General features: G+C 44.7%; 1 protein-coding gene across 9 annotated transcripts in view; it reads left to right on the forward strand.

The window, feature by feature from the left end:
- The first annotated feature begins 257 nt into the window (after positions 1-257).
- Positions 258-13,039, forward strand: part of ATP13A3 (ATPase 13A3) — an 89,322-nt gene continuing 76,540 nt past the window's right edge. For 4 of the 9 annotated variants that reach the window (XM_030937114.1, XM_030937129.1, XM_030937132.1 and 1 more), the window contains exons 1-2: positions 1,323-1,789; positions 2,514-2,555. The gene's annotated coding sequence lies outside the window, so the exon portion shown is untranslated. Of the gene's footprint in view, positions 360-381; positions 401-1,322; positions 1,790-1,821; positions 1,940-2,513; positions 2,556-5,413; positions 5,581-13,039 lie in introns of those variants that run through there. The other 5 variants (XM_030937125.1, XM_010372990.2, XM_030937117.1 and 2 more) reach the window with 5 other exon arrangements.

Raw genomic sequence — 13,039 nt, forward strand, 5'->3', positions numbered from 1 at the left:
TAAAGGCTGAGAGGAAACAGCCAGGCAAGGAAGCCGGGGAGGTGGGGGAGGATTTTAGGGCCTGACCACACCCAGATCGCTTTCTTGCGGTTTGCCCAACACTACCACACCCCTTATCTCATTTAATCATTTCAACACCACGAGGTTTGAAACAAACGGTGAGGTATGAAACAAACCGTGAGGCCAGGGATTGGGAAGAGAAAGCTGTGGCTCCATCTCGGCCCAGCGTGCTGTCCACGCCAAGAGGCGTGCAGAAATGCAGCCTCACACAATCTAGGGGACCAGGGGTGGCTGTGGCGCTTTCCTGCCCCCGGGAGGTGTTATCAGTGTCGCAGACTCTGGGCGGTGTGCTGCCCCAGGTGAGATGTCATCACGTGCGTGGACCGGGGTGGCGGCCCTGGTAAGTGTCCAGGGGCTGAGTGCTCCCTGCTCTCCAGGTGTGGTGGACAGGGTCCGCGTGCATGCTGTCCCCTACTCTAAGATGCTGAGGCGGCTGAGTTCTGTAAGTAGCGGCAAGAAGAACAGTCACGGAGCGGGCCGGGCACCAAGGGCTCAGGCCAAGTGGCCCCAGGCGGAAAGATGGCCGCAGGCCGAGGCTGCAGGTGGCCGGGCGCACTCCCTGCGCGCGTCGCGGAGTGGACGCCGCGAAAATCAAACCCGCGATTTGGAAATCTGGCTGCGGCCCTACCCCGAGATAAGTCTTCTGCGGAGGGAAGTATTTAATTGGCATTCAGGACGGTCGGAAGAGGCGCCTTCCTGTCGGAGGCGAGCCGCGGGCGCGTGGGAGCTTTCTCGTGTGCGCTCCTCCCCGTCCTCCGCCTGCGGCCGGCGCGCAGAGTCCGTCGTCATATGCGAATGACAGTGTTTTGTTTGTTTTGGCGGGGGCGGGGGTGGCTAAAGGAACGAAAGAGCCTTGCATTGGGAGCTGGGCTCTGGTTTCCTCGCCACCACTCCAGCACAGGCTTCCTCCATGCATGACTCTGGGCAACGTCTGTCTAGTCAGTGAGCCTCAGTTTCCTTATTTATAAAACGGGAGTTTAGACTATGATGTTGTCATAGCCCAAAGGGGATGAAGTGGGATTTGCTGTCCCATTTCATCTCACCAGAAAAGCCGCCCTCCATTAGCCACCCTGGCCTGACACCCGGCGTTTTTGGACGGCCCCCCCTTACCTGCCTCTTTCTTTTGCGCGCTGGAGGGTGGCAAAGGCGATGGGTGGGCGGGGCCTAGGAATTGCCCCCGCCCCTTCCCCGCCTCCTGACGTCGCCCGCGCCCCTCCGTCCTCCGCCCTCCGCGCCGGGATGAAGCCATCACGTGACCTCACATCCGGCGCGGGAGTCCTGAGCCCGCGCGCGCTCCCCCGCCTGCCCGCCGGCTCTCCCCGCAGCGTGATCGGGCGCCGCCGCGGAGGGGAGGGGGGTTCGCTACGTCGCTGGCGGCGGGGGGCCGTTTCGGAGTGCAGACCGCCCCCCTCCCCTGCCCACCTCCCGCCGCCCTCCCTTGTTCTCGCCCTGCCCGGCTGCACGCCGCCGCCGCGGGCGCGGAGGAGGAGGAGAGCGCGGAGGTCCCAGGGCCGGCCCGGCCCCGCCGCGGCGCCTCCTTCCCTCACCCTGAGCCGCAGCGCGCGGCGCCGGCCGAGGGCAATGGGGCTGGGCTGAGGCGAGGCGGCGGCGGCGACAGCGGCGGCCGGGTCCCCCGCGGCCCCTGGGTCCCCCGCGGCCCCTGGGGCTGGTCCGGTCGCGAGGGAGGCCGCGGAGGAGGCGGCGCGGCGGCGGCCAGTGAGCGGCCCCGGTGAGCGGGGCGAGGGGCGGGTGGGCGGCGGCCACGGGGGAAGTCGAGGCGGCGAATGGTGGTGTCGGGGCGGCGGGTACCGGGCGAGGTCGCAGCCAGCCTTCTCGGGCCGGAGTTGGGCATCGCGGGGACTTGGAGTGTCGGGGACAGGTGAGGCCAAGGGCAGGAGCCCACGCGGTGGGCGAAGGCCTGGGGGGGACGCGCCGCCTGCCGGGGCGAGCGTGGGGGCCGGGCGCTGGCTGGTTGGTAGTCAGCCCTTCGGAAAGACCTGGGGGAGGTGGAGGTCCTGCGGGCAGAGGCGGTAGGGGTGCTGGCAGGGCCCTCGATGGGTCTGTGCGGGACCCTAGCTCGTCCTCTGCCGTGGAGTGTGGAGCTGCTTGCCATCTCCGCATTTTACAAATAACATGAGTGAGTCCCGTGGGGGAAAAGTGCCTTCGGACTTCCCTGAGGCCTCCCATTCGGACTCTATGGCAGTGCGGACTAGAAAAACCCAGGGCCCTTTCCCCTAGCAGTGTTCTCGTGGCTACTCTCGTTATGGCCTGTCTCTCCATTCCCTTCACAAAGTCAGGTTCTGGTGGAAGTATGACCTCTAGCTTTTTTGGGGAGGTGAGGGGTAGGGATGAAGGGGAGAGAATCGGGTTGGGATTGGCAGGAACTCAGCTGGGGGCTTCCCGGTTTGGAAAAAAGCTTTGTGACAGGTGTTTATTGTCCCCTCTTCCCATAGATCTGACAGACATCCCTGAATCTTGGTGTTTGGACATAGAAGGTATGAATCACATAATTAACCGCTTTTAATCATCAGTGTCTTAGAGCTATATTTAGTGGTTACATTAGTGCAAAATGAATGGGTATGGAGTCGTACCCCTAGAAACAGACTTGTGTTCCTCTACACTATTCTAACTAAATGAATAGCACATACCTGGGTATGTCTTGGCTATTTTAGATCTATGAGGCAGGAAGTTAGAATTTAAAGAATCTCAGAAATGCAGGGACTTGAAAAATTATTGCAAAATAAAGCCTTTTAAAAGTTTCGTTGCTAAAATGAAAGTGTTTCGATGTGATTCCTTTGAAGGGTGAGTACATCATGAACAGTGCTCTATCTTTGCTTAGAACGCAGCCTCTTTACCAGGCACGTGTAGTAATTTTGTTTCACTGGAATATATGTGGCATTCTTTTCGCTAGAGGTTTGTTGCTTTGCTGAATAGACTGCAGTTGCCAAAAATCAATGTGTGTGGGCATCTCATGCTGGTTTGCAACCCCCTTTAAGGCAAATCAGTGCTTGGAAGTTGTTCGAAATAGTAAACCTATTATTAATGATTGTTGTAGAACATAACTTTTGCTACTATCTTTGATTTGCATTATCGTACTATTAGATCAGGCAGAGAGTGAAATAGTTAAGTGAGATTTTTGAGCCTTGTTAGAACAACAATGCCTGGCTTTGGTCAGGGGATTGGGTGGGAAAAGTGACACTATTTGGTTGCTTTAAATTTTTTTTTGTTTTTTGAGATGGCATCTTGCTCTGTTACCCAGGCTGGAGTGCAGTGGTGTGAACTCAGCTCACTGTAACCTCTGCCTCCTGGGTTCAAGTCATTCTTCTGCCACAGCCTCCCAAGTAGCTGGGATTACAGGTATGTGCCACCACACCCAGCTAATTTTTTGTATTTTTGGTAGAAACAGGGTTTCACCATGTTGGCCAGGCTGGTCTCGAACTACTGACTTCTGGTGATCCTCTTGCCTAGGCCTCCCAAAGTGCTGGTGTTACAGGCGTGAGCCACCGAGCTTGGTGGTTGCTTTAATTTAAAAGTGGTACAGTTAAATACAAAATATTAAGTAGCAGTTGATCTTGAAAGTAAAATTGACAAGCTTCAAGTTGATGCAGTGTTCAGATTGTTGTAGGAAGGCCCATTTCTCCTTCCTTCCTTTCCCTCTTCTCTTTTCTTTTGCTTCCTTTCTTTCCTTTTCGTTTTTTTCTCTCTGTCTCTTTCTTTCCTTTTTTCTGATGGGGTCTCACTCTGTTACCCAGGCTCGAGTGCAGTGGTACGATCCTGGCTCACTGCAGCCTTACCTCTCAGGCTCAAGTGATCCTCCTGCCAGCCTCCCAGGTAGGTGGGACTACAAGCGCAAGCCACCATGCCCGGCTCGTTTTTTAAATTTTTTGTAGAGATGGGTTCTCGCTTTGTTGCTGGGGCTGATGTTGAGCTCTTAGTCTCAAGTGATTCTCCCGTCTTGGCCTCCTAAAGTGCTGGGATTATAGGCATGAACCACCGTACCTGCCCTAGGGGACATTTTGTTCAGGTCACCTGAGTAAGCTTTTTAGAGGGACCTTTGGTAATTAAAATTCTGATTTACAACTGGTTTCAGATAAATAGGATAAATTCCTACATAGGTAGGAAACTAGTTTCATGGAATTTGGAACAAAACTCTGTATACCTGAAGGTCTAAACGGTGTCTTATGAGGAGTTTTCTAAACGGTATCTTATGAGATACTAGAGCTAAAATACTTCTGCTGGTTTCGTTAGATCTTTTTTTTTTCTGGAGATGGAGTCTTGCTCTGTCACCCAGGCTGTAGTGCAATGGCATGATCTCAGCTCACAGTACCCCCCGCCTCCCGGGTACAAGCGATTCTCATGCCTCAGCCTCCCGAGTAGCTGGGATTACAGGCACCCACTATCCTGCCCGGCTAATTTTTGTATTTTTAGTAGAGACAGGGTTTCACCATATTGGCCAGGCTAGCCTTGAACTCCTGACCTCAGGTGATTCACCCACCTCGGCCTCCCAAAGTGCTGGAATTACAGGTGTGAGCCACTGCGCCCAGCCTGGTTTAGTTAGATCTTGATAGTTACCTCATTTAGGTAATAGCAGTTTCCCATCTATGTCATATGTTAAGTGTGGATTCTTGTGTGGATAAGAAGTGTGTATTGGCAACTATAGCATGTTGTAGTGGAAAGAGCATGGACTTGGAAATCAGACCGGAGTTTGACTTCTGATTTTCTTAGCTAGCAATTCGAGTTTGACCAATGCTAATAGTTATTGAATGAGCTTACTATATAGTAGGCTCTGAATTAAACACCTTACATAAATTATTTCACTTCAACTCCATTTTATAGATGAGGAAACTGAGGTTCAGAGATGTTATGTTTCCCAGTAACGTACAACTAACCTCTAAACCCAGAGACAGAAACCTTTATGTTAAGCACATTAACATGGAGCTAGGTTTCTGTCTGTCTTCAGAGTCGCTTATACTGTAAGTTGCTTAACTTCTATCATTTTTTTTTTTTTTTATTAACAAAGAAGAATACTGATACCTGAAAGCGTTGAGGATTAGTTGAGACCATATGTAAAGAAAGGAGCACTCTTCCTGGCACATAATGGTTTCTTTCCTTCTTCCGTTCCATATACTGAATCAGACTATGCTTGCATAACGCAGTGGTTTTGTAACTACTGTGAATATGAGGTTTTAGAATATGAATATGCTTTATTCCTAAGATAAATAGTAATCTTAGGAGATAGGCACTAGATCATATTACTATAGATATACAACCTACTCAGTGGCCAAACTCATGAGAATGAGCAGTGATGGGGACACCCTGTGGAACTTTGTCTTTATTCTGTCTTTTTTCTCAGTCTGAGTGATGGTGGAAATAAGAACTTCATACTTGTGAATGACAGCAAAGTGGATTATAATTTCGAAAATCTTGAAGACAGAAATAGGATTTCAAAATGAGCTTGATAATGTGGTTTATCCAAAGTGGATTCTGTGTGCTGTATATTTGGTGACCTAAACTAACTATGTAAGTATCAAGTGGGAGACCTTATATTTGAATGGATGATAAATGGAATAGGAGTTGGCAGCTTATCACCTATCAAAGAAAACAGTTAAAACATTTCACAGTTGTGTGCTAAAAGAAGGTGATCTAGTGTCTGATACCTGTTAAGATGTCATTTCTGATGTATCACCAGAATCTTAGTGATGAAATGTATTCTGAATATGCCATATCTCATCTGGATCTAAGAGGTAGCTGATGGGATTTAGCCTTGGTTTTGGAACATAGTTTTTGTGAAAATGAAGCTAATTTGCCTGTGGAGAGAGTAAATCTGTAGTCATCAAAACCATGTTGAGTTTTTTTTGATATAGGGTCTTGCTCTGTCTCCCAGGCTGGAGTGCAGTGGTTCTGTCGTGGCTCACTGCAGCCTTGACCTTCTGGGCTCAAGCAGTCCTCCCACCTCAGCTTCCAGGGTATCTGGGACCACAGGTGTGTACCAGTACACCGAGCTTTCTTTTTTTTTTTTTTTTTTTTTTGTAGAGGTGGATTTTCACCATATTGCGTAGGCTGGTCTCAAACTCCTCAACTCAAGCAGTTCGCCTGCCTTGGCCTCCCAGAGTGTTAGGGTTACAAGCATTAATCACTACAACCCATCCTTTTTTTTTTTTCCTAGAGAAAGAGTCTTGCTCTGTCACTCAGGCTAGAGTGTAGTGCGCCATAATCATGGCGCACTGCAGCCTCAACTTCCTGGCCTCAGGCAACCCACCTGCTGGGACAACAGGTGTGTGCCATCGTGTCTGGCTAATTTAAAAAAAAATTTTTTTTTTTTTTTTTTTTAAACAGAGTTTCGTACTGTTGTCCAGGCTGGAGCGCAGTGGCAAGATCTCTGCTCACTGCAACCTCCACCTCCCGGGTTCAAGCGATTCTGCTGCCTCAGCTTCCCGAGTAGCTGGGATTACAGGTGCCCACTACCATGCCTGGCTAATTTTTTGTATCGCTAGTGGAGACAGGGTTTCACCATGTTGGCCAGTCTGGTCTTGAACTCCTGACCTTCGTGATCCGCCCGCCTCGGCCTTCCAGAGTGCTGGGATTACAGGTGTGAGCCACCACGCCCGGCCTTTAAAATTTTTTTGTAGAGATGAGTATCTCAGTTTGTTGCCCAGGCTTGTCTCAGAACTCCTGGCCTCAAGCGATCCTCATGCCTCAGCCTCCCAAAGTGTTGGAATTACAGACATGAGGCACCTCGCCCAGCCAAAACCATGTTCTAATTAACCTCTTACGTTCAGATAGCATGCAAGAAGCAAGGAGATTGTTAGGTTCTTGTTTGAGTTTTGTCGATCATCATATTTTGAGAGTAGAGAAATAAAGAGAGGTTCAGATTTCTGGCACATAATTTTGATTAAGATTTAGGTTTAAAAAAATGAAAAAGTTCTGGGCTCAAACTAGTCTGTAGAAAAGTAGATATAAGATAGAAGAAGGTCCTGAAGTTAATCAGTTATCACTAGATAACTAGTGATTGTAAAAGGAGTTAAAACCATTTGTGTTAGTAGGTTATGCACAGTGACTCCTCTCAGTGCTTTGGGAGGCCAAGGCAGGAGGATGGCTTGAGGGCAGGAGTTTGAGACCAGCCTGAGTGACAAAGCGAGACTTTGTCTTAAAACAGAACCAAAAATAATTTGTATTAGTAGGGTAAAAAATAGAGGTAAAATGAGATGACATGAGTAAATGGTAATTGGAAAAAATGATTACTGTTATGATAGTTTAAAAAATGACTTAATGGGCCGGGCGCGGTGGCTCATGCCTGTAATCCCAGCACTTTTGGAGGCCTAGGCGGGCGGATCACAAGGTCAGGAGATCGAGACCATGGTGAAACCTCATCTCTACTAAATATACAAAAAATTAGCTGGACGTGGTGGCGGGTGCCTGTAGTCCCAGCTACTCAGGAGGCTGAGGGAGGAGAATGGCGTGAACCTGGGAGGCGGAGCTTGCAGTGAACCGAGATCGCGCCACTGCACTCCAGCCGGGGCAACAGAGCGAGACTGTCTCAAAAAAAAAAAAAAAATGACTTAATGGTAATCAGTAAGAAGGGAGAAAAATGGAATAAAGGAGAGAACTGTCCAAATAAATTTCTGATACTGAGGAAAGTTGTTTGAGGATGGGGATTGCTGAAAAGTTTCCATAAAACGGTTCTCTAGAGGGAACTATGCCAATACCATATCTGTTAACATCTTAGACCCGCAGGGCCGTATTGGAGCCTTTGCTGGAGTCTGAGATGGTAGAACATTAACTCAAATAGTAAAACGTCAAGACCACGAAATTAATCTGTTAATCAGAATTTTGTCTTTTTTGTTGATTCTTACGCTTACTCCCTGTGGATCTTGGTTTTAAATGATCAACTGACACTCAGAGACTAGTTAGATAAGAAATTAAATTTCCAGAAAAAGTGAGTTAACTATGTAAAGTAGAATTTCCTAGTTACATGGTCTGGAAATTGCTGATGTCTGTAGAATCTTTCTCAAGTTTTAAGTAAAAATACTTGTAACTGATGTTGGATGGTAAGGTGAAAGATGGTTCTAGCTCAGTGAGTTTTTCTTATTTTTTTCACAAAGGAGTTGAACATTGAAATAAAGAGATGTGAGACTGGAAAATAATGCGGAGAGATCATGGATTATTTAGATTAGTTCCTTTTTACAGAAGAGGAAAGTGAAGTAAGTGACAGCGTAAAGGATGTGGGGTGAGAACCTCAGATCCTTGCTCTACCTGGGGTGTTCCTTTCACCCTTGCTTTAATTTTGTACTCTGTAGTAATGGCACATCTCAAAACTCTGGCATTTTTTTTTTTTTCCAGTGAGAGCCAACTTTTAAGGGTTGCCTTTGCTTGCTTGACAGACTTCTTAAAACAAACTATATTTAGTTTGTTTAAAATGAGTCATGGAATTGCTCCCACATACGTGTCTAAGGGTGGCTTCTTTATAGCATCCCTGTGCTGTTTTTTTTTTTCCCCTTTTGTGAAAGAGGATGAAATATATTTTAGTTATTTACTTTGATATAAAAGACAGGTGTTTTAGGTCCTGATTTTTTTCTGATTGATCTAAAGTGAAATAAATAAATTCACTTCACTGAATAAAGTGAAGCCACCGTTCATGGGGCCTTTGGGCCTAAATTCTCAGATAAAAATCCTGTGACGTCAAAATTACTCTTGGAAAAAGTCTTTTAAAAAGGCACCAGTTTGAAAACTGGTTGGAAACTGAGAGTCTGTCTTTGAATTCCAGCTGCCAGTTTTCCTGTAGTTTTATAGAGGTCCCTTTTTGGTGAGCTGGAATCCTCATCAGCTATGTGAGACCTGTCTTGACAGGTGAATGGGTCTTTAGATTGACTGAGCATAGCAGATTTGTAGTCTTCATTTCATGCTCAGTCTGGGACAGGGATGTAAAGGAAGGCATACTATCATCATTATTTGAATTATTTTTCTCTGTTGCTTCTCCCCAGAGTATAAGTAGTTGAATTGGTTTAATTAATTAGTGCATATATGAGATGACTCCACAGTGTGAATAATGGAGAAATAACTTAGGTATTTATGAACGTCTGCTATCTCCCTAAGGTTATGCCACAAAAAAATCTAGTATAATTAAAAGGCTAGGTAATAAAGTTGAAAATATTAGGAGATTATTGGTACTTTCTGTCATTCTGAGGGGATACTCAACTACTTTGAGTGTTTTTTTTTTTTTTTTTTTAAAGAATAAACGTTTTCCTTACTGCTAGCAAGATCTGCATTGTTTTAAAGGAGCTATAAAAATTGTTAATGGATTCCACAAAATTTAAAGTATCTGAACTTAAATATTACTCTGGGGATAGCACAGTAAGAAAATGTGAGTGTGTAAAAACATGATGGTGGCTAAAAACTGAACAGTCTCATGTCCTGGGAGAGGGCATGGTGTATTGGATAAAAATGTGGGCTTCACAGCCATAGTGATTTTGAATTACAGCTCTGTCACATACCAGTCTTGTAGTCCGGATTAAGTAAGTCACTGAACCTCTGTGAGCTTTTTTATTTGCCAGATAGAGGTGATAAAGGGTACCTTAGAGAATTGTAAGGATATGAATCTGAGTGAAGGGTAACTTATTATTTGTTAGCTTAGTAACATTGAAGAGATTCAAAACAAGTCAGATGTGTGTGCTTTTTGGTTTTTTGTTAACTGGAAAAGCAGGCAATAATGTTGTATTCAGGCTTTTTATGTCGAAAACACTCCGTGATTTTTTATCTTTAGTTGCAACATCCTCAAAAGCCCAAGATGTTAACCTCATGTATCTCCCATATACATTTTATGTATATTTTAGTTTTTCACTTTGTGTCTCTGGTATGTTTGCAGTCTGCTTTCTCTCCCATCTTCTATGTTACTGTTACCCGGTGTCTCTATCTCTGACCACATTATAAAATTTAAATCTATCTGTAATTATGTTTATTTTATAGGACTTCATATGCCTTATTTTCATTTAAAAATTCTGATTAGTCAAATATTTCTACTTTTTTTTAAAGAAGACTTTGAATTATATTTCAATTTTGTGACCTTTAGATTTCTTTAAACATGGAATCCTAGTCACTTGTTCCTTATATAAAGATTTTTCATTCATGTCTAGATCATGCCTTAGCTTCTTAAGCCACCAGTTTTCTAAGCTTATTTACAATTTTCATCTGTAGTTTCCTTGTTTCTCCTTTTTTTAATGTTTATGTTTCTTATTTTCCTAAGCACAAAAGATAGAAACCTATTGAATGCTAATTATAATAAGTAGATTAGTATACTAAGTAAAATGTAAAGTACAACAGGCAAATGACATAATTTTGTCTGTAGCACTTACTTATTTGAAAGACTAGACTAACCTAGCAAACTCTTAGTTGAAATATTTAATGGGTCTTTTTGATATGAAAATGTACTTTTCATAGTTGTCAGCACTGCCTTAGAGTTCGTTGAAGAATAATTTTAAGCTAACCCATGGTTTTCTGTTCAGTGTTTGGTGAAAAGAATAGAATAAACTCCTTAATTTAGTCAGATTCAGAAGCATCTTAAAGAGTACCCCCTCCCCCAATCCTTTCTCATCTCTGGTGCAGCCCATAGTGAATCACCATTCTTCATGTTCCCTTAATAGTTGTGGCAATGATAAGTTATTGTACTGCATAAGAGTTGTGATTTTATAGGTAGCAAGGAATGGGGCTTGGTTAGGGCCTCTTGGTTACGCCCTTAGGACTGAGTTGATACATCTAACTATTCAATAGTGTTTTAGTTCCTGTACATGCCAAACACAGGGCTGGATGCTGGGGAGACATCGATGAATGAGTTCTGCTCTGTCACACATACACACTCCAGCAGGTGAACACTGTGCTGTTGCACTGCACAAGTCCAGAGGATACCATTCACGTTGTATTCTTTAGGAATGTGGCTCCTTGGCCTGGCCTAGGATCTCTTTCAGGTGAGAAAAGTTCAGAATCTCCATCACCTACAAGATAATCTCTATTGTTTATTATGTCTAACAAGACCCTTGATTATAATCTGATCCTGTCCTGTCTTTCTAAACTTCCATTTGTAGTTATTCCTCAAAGGCCATCACCCTGTGTGCTCCAGTCAGTTTAAATAACTTGTGTTCCTGGCATTTTTTAGGATCTCTCACTATAGTACTTCTGCATATGGCGGTTCCCCTGCTTAGGTTTCATCTCTCTATTTTTTCCCCTCATATTTTTCCTCTTACTGCTTGTTTGCTTGATCAGCTTTACATCCTTCAGGTCTTAGATCAAGGGATAGTTTTTTTTTGAAGTCTTTTCTGTTCTTGGTTCTCCTCTCTTTCTCCCTGCTGCCATTGCTCACCATGTTGTTTGATATTTGTTTGCTTACTTATTTGTCTAGCCTACTAGATGTGATTCCTTAAGGTTAGAAATTTAATCTTGTAAGCTCCAGCATTTAGACCACTAGTTGGTACATGGTAGGCGATACCATTCTAACAAATGACTTTTTATGAAATCAAATTGGCAATAAACCAGAATGATTATTGCTGGAAATGCTAATTTAACATTTACAGATTTATTTGAAATGTTAGGATACTTGACAACATCTTGGTTTTCTGATTTAATTTACTATTTTCTAGTCAAGCAGTAGTTGGGGTTAGATTTCAGGGAACTGCTTGGCTAGAGTGAAGACACTGTTTTAAGTTCATTGGTGAACATGTTGGTGAGAACTTTCTGTCTGCTGAGGAATTAACCGTAAGTGGTCTTAAACTAAAACAAACACACAGAGGTATTCAACCCAAGAAAATGGATGATCTGTAGGATTGTAGCGCTGGCCCCAGCTCTGTGTCTACCTGTAGCACTCATTGCAGCTAATCTGTAGGAATGAATGAAGTGAAGTGGAAACACTTCTGGGAGGCCCAGTCAGGAAGAGACTCCTAGACTCTTCTGGGCCAGCCTTTCTGTGCGATAGAGTGTCCACTCCCCATATTCTCTCCATACTTCTTTTAAAATTTTGTTTCTTAGTGATCCATCTTAGGTTAACAGCTATGAGAAGCTGTCACTAATTTATGTATTAACTTCTGAACAGAAGGATCCTGGTTAAGAGGGTTGATCTGTAGAACATAGTGCTGTGGTGGAGGTTGTGTAGAGTTCCATGAGATCACTAAGGGACCTGAGAACACAGGATATTGGGAGAACTGGGAAAGGGGAATAGGGATGAGATGCGGGAGCATGCCAAAGACAAAATTACTTTGTCGTCAAATTTTGCCCGGAAAAAGAAGAGGGATTCAACCCCTACTTCGCCCAGTCTTGCCCTGTCTCCTTTATTCAGCTGCACTGCTGGATGCTTGCCTGGTTCCCAGCCTTTGAGGTTTTTAGTCTGTAAGTTCAATATTGTTGGACAAGTGCTCTGATACCTGCAGAGGTGGGAGAAAGGTGGAGGCAGTCCTCTGCTAGGAGGTGGAAGGGACAATCAAAGCTTAGTAGCCTGAGCTGGTCCTGGAAGAGCAAGTAGGAGCTCTTTAGCCAGACTAAGAGAAGGGCATTCTGGGCAGAAGGAATATTCTATATAAAGAATTGGAGTCAGGGAACAGTTACAGAGTGTGTTCTAAATGAGTGACGTGGAAGGTTTGTAAGGGGCGAATGATAACCATTGATGAATGGCAGATGGTGTTGACAACTAGGCAGGGCCAGAGTCTGTAGGATCTTACATGTCTTGCAATCAGTTTTGACTTTGACCTTGAAACCCAGTTGGGACTCCCTTCCACCGCAGTTCCTCATGGTAGGGAAATACATCATGTTGTGTGTTGTAAGACTTCAAAACCTTGCTAGTGAGAGGCCTGCTTAATATTGTTTAATCTAGTTCAACTTAATTTTTTTGAACAAACAAAAAACTTACTTTAAAGGTACTCTTTTAGCAGTTTGGGAATTGCTACTACAGACAATGGGAAGCTACTGAAATTTTACGGAGAGAGAGAAATGGTCATATCTG

The sequence above is a fragment of the Rhinopithecus roxellana genome, chromosome 1, assembly GCF_007565055.1.
Source record: "Rhinopithecus roxellana isolate Shanxi Qingling chromosome 1, ASM756505v1, whole genome shotgun sequence".
Taxonomy (NCBI): domain Eukaryota; kingdom Metazoa; phylum Chordata; class Mammalia; order Primates; family Cercopithecidae; genus Rhinopithecus; species Rhinopithecus roxellana.